Source organism: Acinonyx jubatus, chromosome E4 (assembly GCF_027475565.1).
Source record: "Acinonyx jubatus isolate Ajub_Pintada_27869175 chromosome E4, VMU_Ajub_asm_v1.0, whole genome shotgun sequence".
In the NCBI taxonomy this organism is placed as follows: Eukaryota; Metazoa; Chordata; class Mammalia; order Carnivora; family Felidae; genus Acinonyx; species Acinonyx jubatus.
Window position 1 is genome coordinate 4,719,711 of NC_069395.1, and position 9,759 is coordinate 4,729,469.

Below are 9,759 nucleotides of genomic sequence, written 5' to 3' on the forward strand. Positions count from 1 at the left end.
TACCGCTTTCCCTCCTTCCGCGGAGACCATTCCCGCCCCGCCCCGCCCCGACCCGCCCCAAGCCCCGCCCCGACCCCGCCTGCCCCTGGCCCCGCCCCGGAGCCCGGGCTCCACCCCGCCCCTAGCCCCGCCCCGCCCCGCCCCGATCTCGGTCCCAGCCCCACCCCAACCCCTCATCCCGAACTCTCCCAGACCCCGGACCCTGAACCCGTCCCGTCTCCGCTCCGTACCCGGACCCTGGACCCCCTCAGACCCCGGACCCCGGACCCGCTCAGAGCCTCCCAGACCCCGGTCCCAGAACTAACCTGACTTCTGACCCCGGCCCCGCTCCGCCCTTCTCGGTCCGGGCTCCGCCCCAGCCCCGACTTCAGCCCCGCCCCGACGCCGGGACCGGGGCCCGACCCGCCTACCTGGGTCCGGGCTCCGTCCCGACCCCCGGCCGGCACCAGGGGGCGGCACTTGGGCTCAGCCAAATCCCTACCCCGCATCGTCCCACCGCCCCGCACCTTCCGGCCTTTCCCTGAGAGTTGGGTGAGGGGGCCTTGGGGTCAGTCAGGTGACTGGCCACGCACTTAGGATCCAATCACTTGCCGTGGGCCGTTAGGCCTCGCTGCAAACCCCGCTCTAGTGAGGATGGGCGGGACCCAGGAGTTCCGGAATGCGGAGGGCCGGGGCTGAAGGGCGCAGCGAGGCCTCACAAGGTCGCGGGAGACCTGTTTGCCACCCCCTCGGGGCAGAACCAGAGGGAGTGGGTTAGGAGGGTGCGCCGTCTGGGCGCCATCACTTCCTGGTTGGGGATCCCGTCCAGTTGGTTAACGTCCTTCAACCTGTTTCCCTGGTGGCACACTGGACTGAGACGACATCCACCCCAAGGCGCTTTTGTGACGATTAATTGACATAATGTACACGAGGTTCTTGGCACAGATGACACGGAATAGGAGATAGGGTGTTTATGGGGTTTAGTTTTCGTTTCTGAATGATTATTTAAACCGCTTCCTGAGAGAGGTTTTGCTTAGCGTTTATAGGAGCAGCGAGGTGATTGCATGAAGGAGTCTGTCTCCAGTGAGGAGAGCTGGACTCCGCTGGCACTGGGAACGGTGGGGCCCGCCCAGGAGGCAGGAGGATGGGAAGAGGGTCTCTTCCCAGCCACGGAGCAGGTGGGGCATGGGCAGGTGCAGGAAGGATGGGGCCAGGCAGGAGAAGGGACAGCCAGGTCTGCAAAGCTTAGGCTGTCAAAGGAGCCGGCCCTGGGAAGTGACCCCACAGCCCATGCCCCTCCCAGTCCCCACGCCCTCCCAGTCCTTTTACAGAGGAGGAAACTGAGGCCCCAAGAGGGGAAGTGACAGGTCAGACCAGATCTTCCCTGGATACAGTCAGTGCCTGGCTCAGAGGACGTGCTCAGTTGAAGCCACATTCAGAGATCAGAGAAACTCTTTCGCAGAATGCGGATCTCAGCAAGGGACAGCCCTCCCTCCCAAGACTTCCAGGACTGGCCCAGGTGCCTGTTTCCTCCCACTCTGAGATATTCACAGCCTGATTTCTCCAGATCCATTTCACCTAAATGCATCCATGCGTGGTTCTGGGCGATGTGAAAACGGAAAGGCATAGGGAAGCTTTAAAGGGAAACCGCTCTCCCTTTTGGCGGGGAGCAGAGTGCACTTGCTCTGCCTTCCTGATGCTTGAGAGCTGGGAGACGTTGCCCATCCGATCGTCCCAATGCCGTTTATGGGATGCCTACACAGTAGGCCCCTCCGGGTATCGTTTCTAGTCTTGACAGCATATTTTGCCAGATGGTGTCATTTAACAGATGAGAAACTGGAGGTTCAGAGAGGTTAAGCGTCTTCGCCAAGGCCACACAGCTTTTAAGTGGCCAGTGTCTGATGAGCTCAGGCCTGCCTGTCCCCAGAGCCCCAAACCTTCCCACATCCCACTGTCTCCCTTCTCAAGCTTCTGCACCCTATAAACTTAGTTAGTCAACAAACACTGACTAGGCCAGGCCTGGTACTGGGCACCGGAGATGCTGTGACAAGCGTGGCAGACCCGGTCGCCTGCCTTCAGGGAACATACGGTCGTGCCAGGGAGACAGGCCATAAGCAAGTAATAGCCCACCCCCAATGTGAGCGTTATGAGAGGGCAGAACCAGTTTCTTCCACAAGCCCCTCCCTGGACCGGGAGTTCCGGAGGCTGCCAGCAGGGGGCGCCCAGGGCCCAGGCCCGAGTCCCGCTTATGTAACCGGCAGCGCTGAGGGGGAGGAAAGCAGGCCCAGCACCGGGGCGCGTCGCGCAGCAGACGGACGCCTGCACCCGCCAAAACACAGAGCAGCTTCGTACCGAGGCAGACGTCACTCAAGCCGCGACAGAGCGACGCACAGACACATGCACACAACACAGGCGCCCGCGCTGCGGGGGAGGGACACACCCTGTAGACGGGAGAGGGCCACACAGGCCCACCTGGCGCCTTGGCTGATGCTTGTGGAGCTGTGAGCGGAGAAAGGAGGAAGGCTGGCGGAGACAGGAGGGAGGGGGCCTGGGATTGCAGAGAGACACGGGGGAGGGGTGCACCGGTGGGCGTGGAGGGGGCCTTCATCCCTGTGGCACCACCTGCTGCCCACGAACCCCACGAACAAGGGGTTGCACTGAGTGTCGTCAGAAAATAGTTAAGATCCGTGATCTGCCTTAAAACGACTTCTAATCCGGGGGCGCCTGGGTGGCTCAGTCCATTAAAGGTCGGACTCTGGCCCAGGTCACGATCTCATAGCTCGTGCCTTCGAGCCCCTGGTGTTGGGCTCTGTGCGGACAGCTCGGAGCCTGGAGGAGCCCGCTTCGGATTCTGCGTCTTCCTCTCGCTCTGCCCCTTTCCTGTTCATGCTCTGCCTCTCAAAAATACATAAACGTTAAAACATTTCTTTTTACAGACGACTTCTAATCCGACGGAGGTGTCACACATTATGGGCACAACTACGAAGACGTGGTTTTCTGAGAGGCACTCTCAAAGACTGGACGGTTAACGTGTCTTGACCTGTGCCAGGCGCGTGATTTAATCTCACTTAGTCCTGGCCAGAACCTTGGGAGGTTAGTGCTATTATTATCCCTGGGAGGAAACTGAGGCGGACAGAAGTGCAGGAACACGTCCAAGGTAAATGGATTGGTTACTGTCCAAACGCAGGTTTGAGCCTAGGATTGTTTGAGGTGTGGAAGAGCCTGGGCTTCTGACCCCCCGTGACATGACTTCTTGAAGGCAAACGTGGACCCAGCACTCACAAGCACAGACCCAGCTGTGGACCCAGGCAGCGCCTTGAAGACGTGACAAACGCATCAAAGACACAGAGACACATACCCGGCAGACGTCAGACACAGGGAACGCCACACACACACACTCGCACACACACGTAGTCCTTAGCTCACACACACTCTCTCTCTCTCTCTCTCTCTCTCTCTCTCTCCTGTGTACAAATCCCAGCTCGGTGGAGCTAAGGGTCACACAGAGGAATGTCCTATGATCTATGTGTGTTTATAAGGCCGTGACCATACCGCCTGATGAGCCATATTTTCCCACCCTCCAAAAAGGGAAACCTCTCTCTGCCGACTTGCTGGAGAGGCTCAGGCAAAGAGACAAGACAGAGCTAGAGCCAAAACGCCCCTTCGCCCCAGCTCGCACCGAAACGAGAGGCTTCCACGCCGGGACCCAGGTGCACACCCGCAAAACCGGAGTCATCTCCCGCACCCACACACATGCCTACTGGACCCTCTCCCTCCTTCCTCCCCAGCCAGGCACCCCACCCTCATGAGGGACTCCTGCACTAGCCTGTGTGTGTGTGTCTGTTCTCTGAACCTTCCTCTTGTCCTGGCTGAGCCCACACTCCTTCCCCAGCTCTCAAACCCTATGCCAAAGGTGTAGACAGCTGTTCAAGAACAGAGGGGCCCCAGTGCCACTGCTGGCCTCAGCATGACCTGGCCCTGGCTCCCAGGGAGGCCCTGCCATTTCTATACCCAGGATTAGCGCCAGCTGCCACCCACTCCCGAATGCCAAGTATGGATCCCGTTGAGCTGGAATCCCCTCGCCCGCCCTCCCTGGCTCCCCAGTCCGGGAGTGCTGGTTGCCTGGGCTCCTCCCCCTCCCCGGAGGCTCCCCAACTCCCTCTCCCCCTCGCCCAGCCAGCTGATGGCGCAGACATCCCGGTGGAGGGTAGCCCAGAGCTGAGGCAGCCCCCGCAATGTGTCGCTCGTTCCCCAGCCCAGCAGCCCGCGGGTGGGGCAGTGGGGAGCGGATCAAGGGCAGAAGAAGGCAGCGGTTTGCTAGACAGAGATTTGTGGGCTGCGTCTTCTAGAAGAGCCTCAGGGGACAGGAGGTGGTGAGCGCCAGGTGGCTGCCTCTGAGTCATTGAGGTTGAGCAAGGGACAGATTTGGAGAACAGGTCATTGATGAGTTTGTGCACACCCAGCTCTGAGCAAGATGGGGAGGAGGCAGCAGTTGTTGCTAGTACTTCCCGTGCACCTGCTTTGTGCGGGGCTCCCCGCTAAGCACCCTGCGCTCACTCAGTCTTCCGGTCAGTCCTCCCAGCACCCCGCAGGGCGAGCGCTCTCGTGGCCTGTTTTGCAGATGGGAGAGGAGGCCCCGAGAGGTTATGTAAGTGACCCAAGGTCACCTAGCTACATGGCAGCACTGAGATCCAACTGTAAGCTTTTTGACTCTGGAACATTCTTCTCCCTCCTGCTTCCCTAACCTGCACACTTATTCATATTACACACAAGCATCAGTGCATACGTATTGTATAGGCACGCCTCTACAACCTTTTGAAATAGCTTTTCGGGGCGCCTGGGGGGGCTGCGTCGGTTAAGCGTCCGACTTCAACTCAGGTCATGATCTAATGGTTTGTGAGTTCGAGCCCCGTGTCGGGCTCTGTGCCGACAGCTCGGAGCCTGGAGCCTGCTTGGGATTCTGTGTCTCCCTCTCTCTCTGCCCCTCCCCCCGCTTGCGCTCGCTCTCTCTCTCAAAAAATAAATAAATAAACATTTGAAATAGCTTTTCCACCAGTGCAATCCCCAGCTCTTAGCGCATAGTGGGTGTTCAAGAAATGTTTGCTGAATAAATGGATGTGGCTCTGGAGGCTCAGGAAAAGGGGAAATCAGCAAGAGGGGTGTGTGTGTGTGTGTGTGTGTGTGTGTGTGTGTGTGTGTGTGGCGGTGGCCGAGGCGGCCCTGGGAATACAGGAACCAGGTGGGATTCACACACACAGAACCTTCTAGAACTTGAGTGGTATTATAGGCTCCCTTCTGACTCTGGGCCCCAGCCCTTTAAAGTGCCCTCGGTTGGGAAAGAGAACGGAACCAGGATTCAAGGGTTCTCCGAGGTGGAAGGGGTCTCAACTCTTCCTCTAGCCAGAGGATAGGGAACATGAAGAGAGGTCTGGGAAGCGTGTGTGGGAACACACAGCCACCGAGCCCCCCGCTTGTCCCCATCCGCTGCCCAGGTGCCCGTGTTCTTCCCCTCCCCCCCGCCCCCAGCCCCTGCCTCCTCCGCCAGGCACACCTGGACTCTCCAGGGACCCGGCTGAAGAGAGGACAATTGCTTTTTTCCCGGTCCAACCGAAACAAGGGTGAACTTTTTCCAGAGGCCCTCCGTTGGGAAAGCGGAGAGAAAACAAACCCAGAAATAAAGACTACAAAAACAAAGAAGCAGATGGGCCAGCGGGGCGCCCACAGTCCCCTTGCTGATGGGCCCCCCTCCCCTTGCTCCCAGCACCTCTGCTCTGCGATGCCGGTTCCCACCCGGCCTTGCCGTTCCGGGCCTGTTTCTGTCTACCTCTCCATCTCGGCCGCGAGCTTCTCAAGGCCTCTGCTGTGGCTCTCCTTGGCTTTGCCCGTGGGGGAGAGCCCAGCACAGTGGCTCACAAGGAGTCGAAGCCCCAGACATTTGCCAAGTAATTGAGCCAGCAGGGCGGGGAGGCGGGGTGGGGGGGTATGTGGGACAAGTAGGTGAGTGAGAGAGAGGGAAGCCCGGGCTTCCTCCGGGGTGGCCAGATCGCCTCCACGGAGGGCACCGCCCCTCCCTCTGGAGTTTGCCTTCCCCGGGTCACTTGCATCCACAGGTTGACGGAAGGCTTCTCCTCCTGTCTCAGAGCCCGAACCTGCCATCCCTCAGGAAACAACCCAGGCGGGCTTCGTGGGCAACCGGGAAGGGCCAGGTTCTGTCCTCTGGGGAGGGAAGGGTGCTGGAGATGGGATTCAGCAGAAGAGGGCACGACAGTCCCGAGGCCAGGACACGGAAAAGCAAGGCCAGAAAATAACAAGCTACCAGGCACTGAGCATTTGGATTCTCAACACCACCCTGTACTTAGGGCTGTGAAGGAAACCTAAGCTCAGAGAGGCGGAAAGTTTGTCCAGTGAGCGAAAGTTCTAGGATTCCCTCTCCAGGCATTCTGGACCACGCTGCCCCGCGGCCTCTGCAGGGGACAGACCATCCTCCCGTGAGGGAGCTGGTGTTTGGTGGGGGGGGGGGGGGGGGTGCGGCAGCAAAAAAAGTGCGGGCCCAGCCAGCTGGCAGGGCAGGGTGATGGGGTGAAGGCCCCTGCGGGTGGGCACTCAGGCCCAGGGCGTTGGTGCTGAGGATGTCAGCCCCTGAGCTAGATGTCCCAGAGAGAATGTGTGACGTCTCTCCCAAACAAGTGCCTTCCTTCTGGACCCTGATTTGAGTTAGCTTTGTGCCAGCGTCCCTCCCCCATCTGCAACCTTCCTCCCTCACGGTGACGTGCCATCAGTCGCCAGATCCCGAAATTCTACCTCCCCAAGATCTATCTCATCTGCGCTCTCCCCTCGTTGTCGTTGCCACTGTCTTGTCGCACACCCTCACCACCTCTTGGCTAAATTATTGCCAGGACCTCCTCCTTGTCTCTCCCTTTCAGGGTAACACCCCCGCCCACGCGCACACACATACCCCGCAGTCAAGTGAGCCTTCCCAGACCACTACACCCCTGCTCGAAATTTGGAAACACCTCCATATTGCTGGTAGCGATATGTCTCAAACTTGCTGGGTGGTAAAAATACAGATTCCCACTCCCTACTGCCCTCCTGTGTCAGAATTTCCAAGAGATGTGCCTGTTCTTCTGTATTTTTAACAAGCACCCCAGGTGATTACTACCGTGAGAGCCTTTTAAGACACACTGGGATTTAGAACTCCCCCCGGGAAATGGCGCCCCCACCCATCTCCAGCATGGGCTCTCGTGTTTCTTCTTTGCCCCCCCCCCCCCCCCCCGCCAGGTGCTCCAGGCCTCCTGTGGGCCTTCGCCCACATGGTTCCCTCTATGGCACGTGCTCTGTCTGGTTCTCTGAGCCAGAATCCTCCCTATCAGTCAAGGCCCAACTAGAAGGCCACCTCCTCCGGAAGGCCTCCTGATTCTGCCGGCTGAGAAGCACCCTCCCCCTTTTCTGAGTTCCCACCGCCCTATAAACCAGTGGCTTCTGCACGAGCCATCCCAGGGATCCTTCTCGGCGCCCTGACAGCCCAGAAGTTCCTCGTGCAGGTTCTGGAACCAGCCTCCCTGAGTTTGAGCCCCAGCTCTCCTAGTTGAGTAAGCTCCACAGGGTCCTTGTGCTTCTGTTTCCCCCTCCAGAAAACAGATTCGTTACGAGGACCCAATTAAGTAACGCATGGAAACCGCCAGAGCAGTAATATGGTGCCTCAGTAGCTGTCACTCTGATGAGCTAGAGAGCCCAGGGACAGTCCGGCTTCCGTGGCTTTCAATCCTGCCGCACACGGAATCATCTGGGGAGCTTTTAGAGGACACTGATGCCTGGGCCCTCCCTCGGACCCGTTTAAATATGACCGCAGGGGGAGAGGGCCAGGCGGGAGACAGTAACACAAGGGTCGGGGTGAGAAGCCCTACGCAGTCAGCCCCTCACTGTATTGGCAGGCCAAGGTCACAGCAGTTAATGGCGGGACCGGTCCTGCGTGGCGAGCCTCTGCCCTCACCCCAGTTCACCCCGAGCTGGAGCAAACGAACAGGAGTCCCCGAGGGCTAGAGGCTGGCCTTGGGCAGAGCCAACTAAGGTGACTAGGTGGCATGAGACTTGGGCAGAAGGGCCGTGGGGGCGGGAGGCTTGTCCGCCTCGGCTGGCACAGTATCCGGGCATAGTCTCCGCACAGCACCTTGCACAGCATCAGGCAGTCGGCACTCGGCAAACGTTGCTTGAATGTCTGAACGATTCGGTGCCCGGAAAGCCAGCAGGTGCCACCGGCGGGGTCCTGGGGGCCACTCACATCCCCCAAGAGGCAGCGGGTGCTGAGAGCATCCAGGCAGGAGCGCAAGAGTGATCGTGTCCCGGGCTTGCAGAGAAACCAAGGCACAGAGGAGGCCGGACTCCCGGAAGCCCCCAGGAGGGCGGGCGCCTTATGTGGGAACAAGGCGGTGGCCCCGTGTGCCAGATGTTTGCAGGGCATCCGGTCCTGGCCAGGCCTCCGGAACACCACTGGGGGCAGGCAGACCAACAGAGCTGTATCCTGGGCCAAGCGGAGGGGGCTCTGGTAAAGGAAGAAGGAGGTAGGAAGGAGGGGGCTGGGGGCCGAGCCAGGCTGCCTCTTGATAGGGGGAGCAGGGAGGCGGGGTGCTCTGGGCCAGTGGCCGGGTCAGATCTCGGGCCAAAGCAAACCTGCCTCAGGGGGCTGGAGGGCCTCTCCCTCCCTGTCCGGATGGAATCAAAGGCAAACAGGAACCCTAGAGGGCCCAGCTGTGACCCCTGACCCCCAAACTCAGCAAGGCCCATTAACTCCATGCGCCCCATCACCCCTAACATATTTTTCCAGCACAAAGAATCTCTGGAAACAGACTAATCTGGTATTTGCTGATCAAATGCCAGCCAAGAAATGTCAGGTTGCTGCAAACGCTCCCTGTCCCCACCAGCCCTTCCCTCCTTCTCCCCTTCCCTCCTTCTCCCCAGTCCCACCTCACACGGGGGCTCTTTGTAAGAAAGCAGGTAGCCCACGCCCAACCCTGAGCCCTTCCCTGCCTGTGTGCCGGTGGTCAAAGGGATCACCCTCATTTCTGCGGGTCACAAAATAGGGGTACCTGCCCCCCTCGGTTCCCCCTCTGAACCGGGGTCTCCAGGTGGAGGGTCGTCACACAGATATCACTGCAAGTAATTTCTCCTGTTCACCTGAGCTGAGCCATGAGCCCAGGAGAAGGGGACCCGGAATCTGGCGACCGTCAGAGCTGGAGAGGGCACCTCAGATTTTCCAACTCTCCTCGTTATTCAGATAAAGGAGCAAGGCCAGAGTGGGGGTCGCCTCTGGAGGGCCGGCATGGGCACCCGGAGCTGTCCAAACCCAGACGTCAGTGCAGAGGGCAGAAGGAGGTGGGACAGGAACAGAGGCAGAGGGACAGAGGAACCTTCTGGGTGTTCTTTTCTCCGTTTTCTGAGTTCTTTAGAATAGGATTTTTAACAATACAAAGGATCATAAAGATCGTCTGGGGGAAAGATGAAAGACAACAGAAGCAAGGAGAGACAGAGAAAGAGGACTGCAGAATCTATTTTGAGTAGATTGGGAAGAAAGACCAGAAGAAAAGAGAGGAGGGGACATCAAGGGAGAGACGGAGGGAAGATCCGACACCGGCCTTGTGGTCCAGCAGGGAAACTGAGGCAGCAGCAGGACTCAGACAGGTGCTCTGTGGCTCTGAGCCCAACCAACCTTCCCGCCACAAGGCCACTACAAGTCGGGGGTGGTGGGGAGAAGGCTGGGGAGGAAGGAGGGTGAGAGGCACCTTT

The 9,759-nt window shown here is 59.2% G+C and overlaps 1 long non-coding RNA gene across 1 annotated transcript; it reads left to right on the plus strand.

The window, feature by feature from the left end:
• The first annotated feature begins 30 nt into the window (after positions 1-30).
• Positions 31-4,987, plus strand: LOC128312947 (uncharacterized). The gene is made up of 3 exons (XR_008292933.1): positions 31-1,157; positions 2,916-3,072; positions 3,167-4,987. It is a non-coding gene; the product is annotated as an uncharacterized LOC128312947 (long non-coding RNA).
• The last annotated feature ends 4,772 nt before the right edge of the window (positions 4,988-9,759 follow it).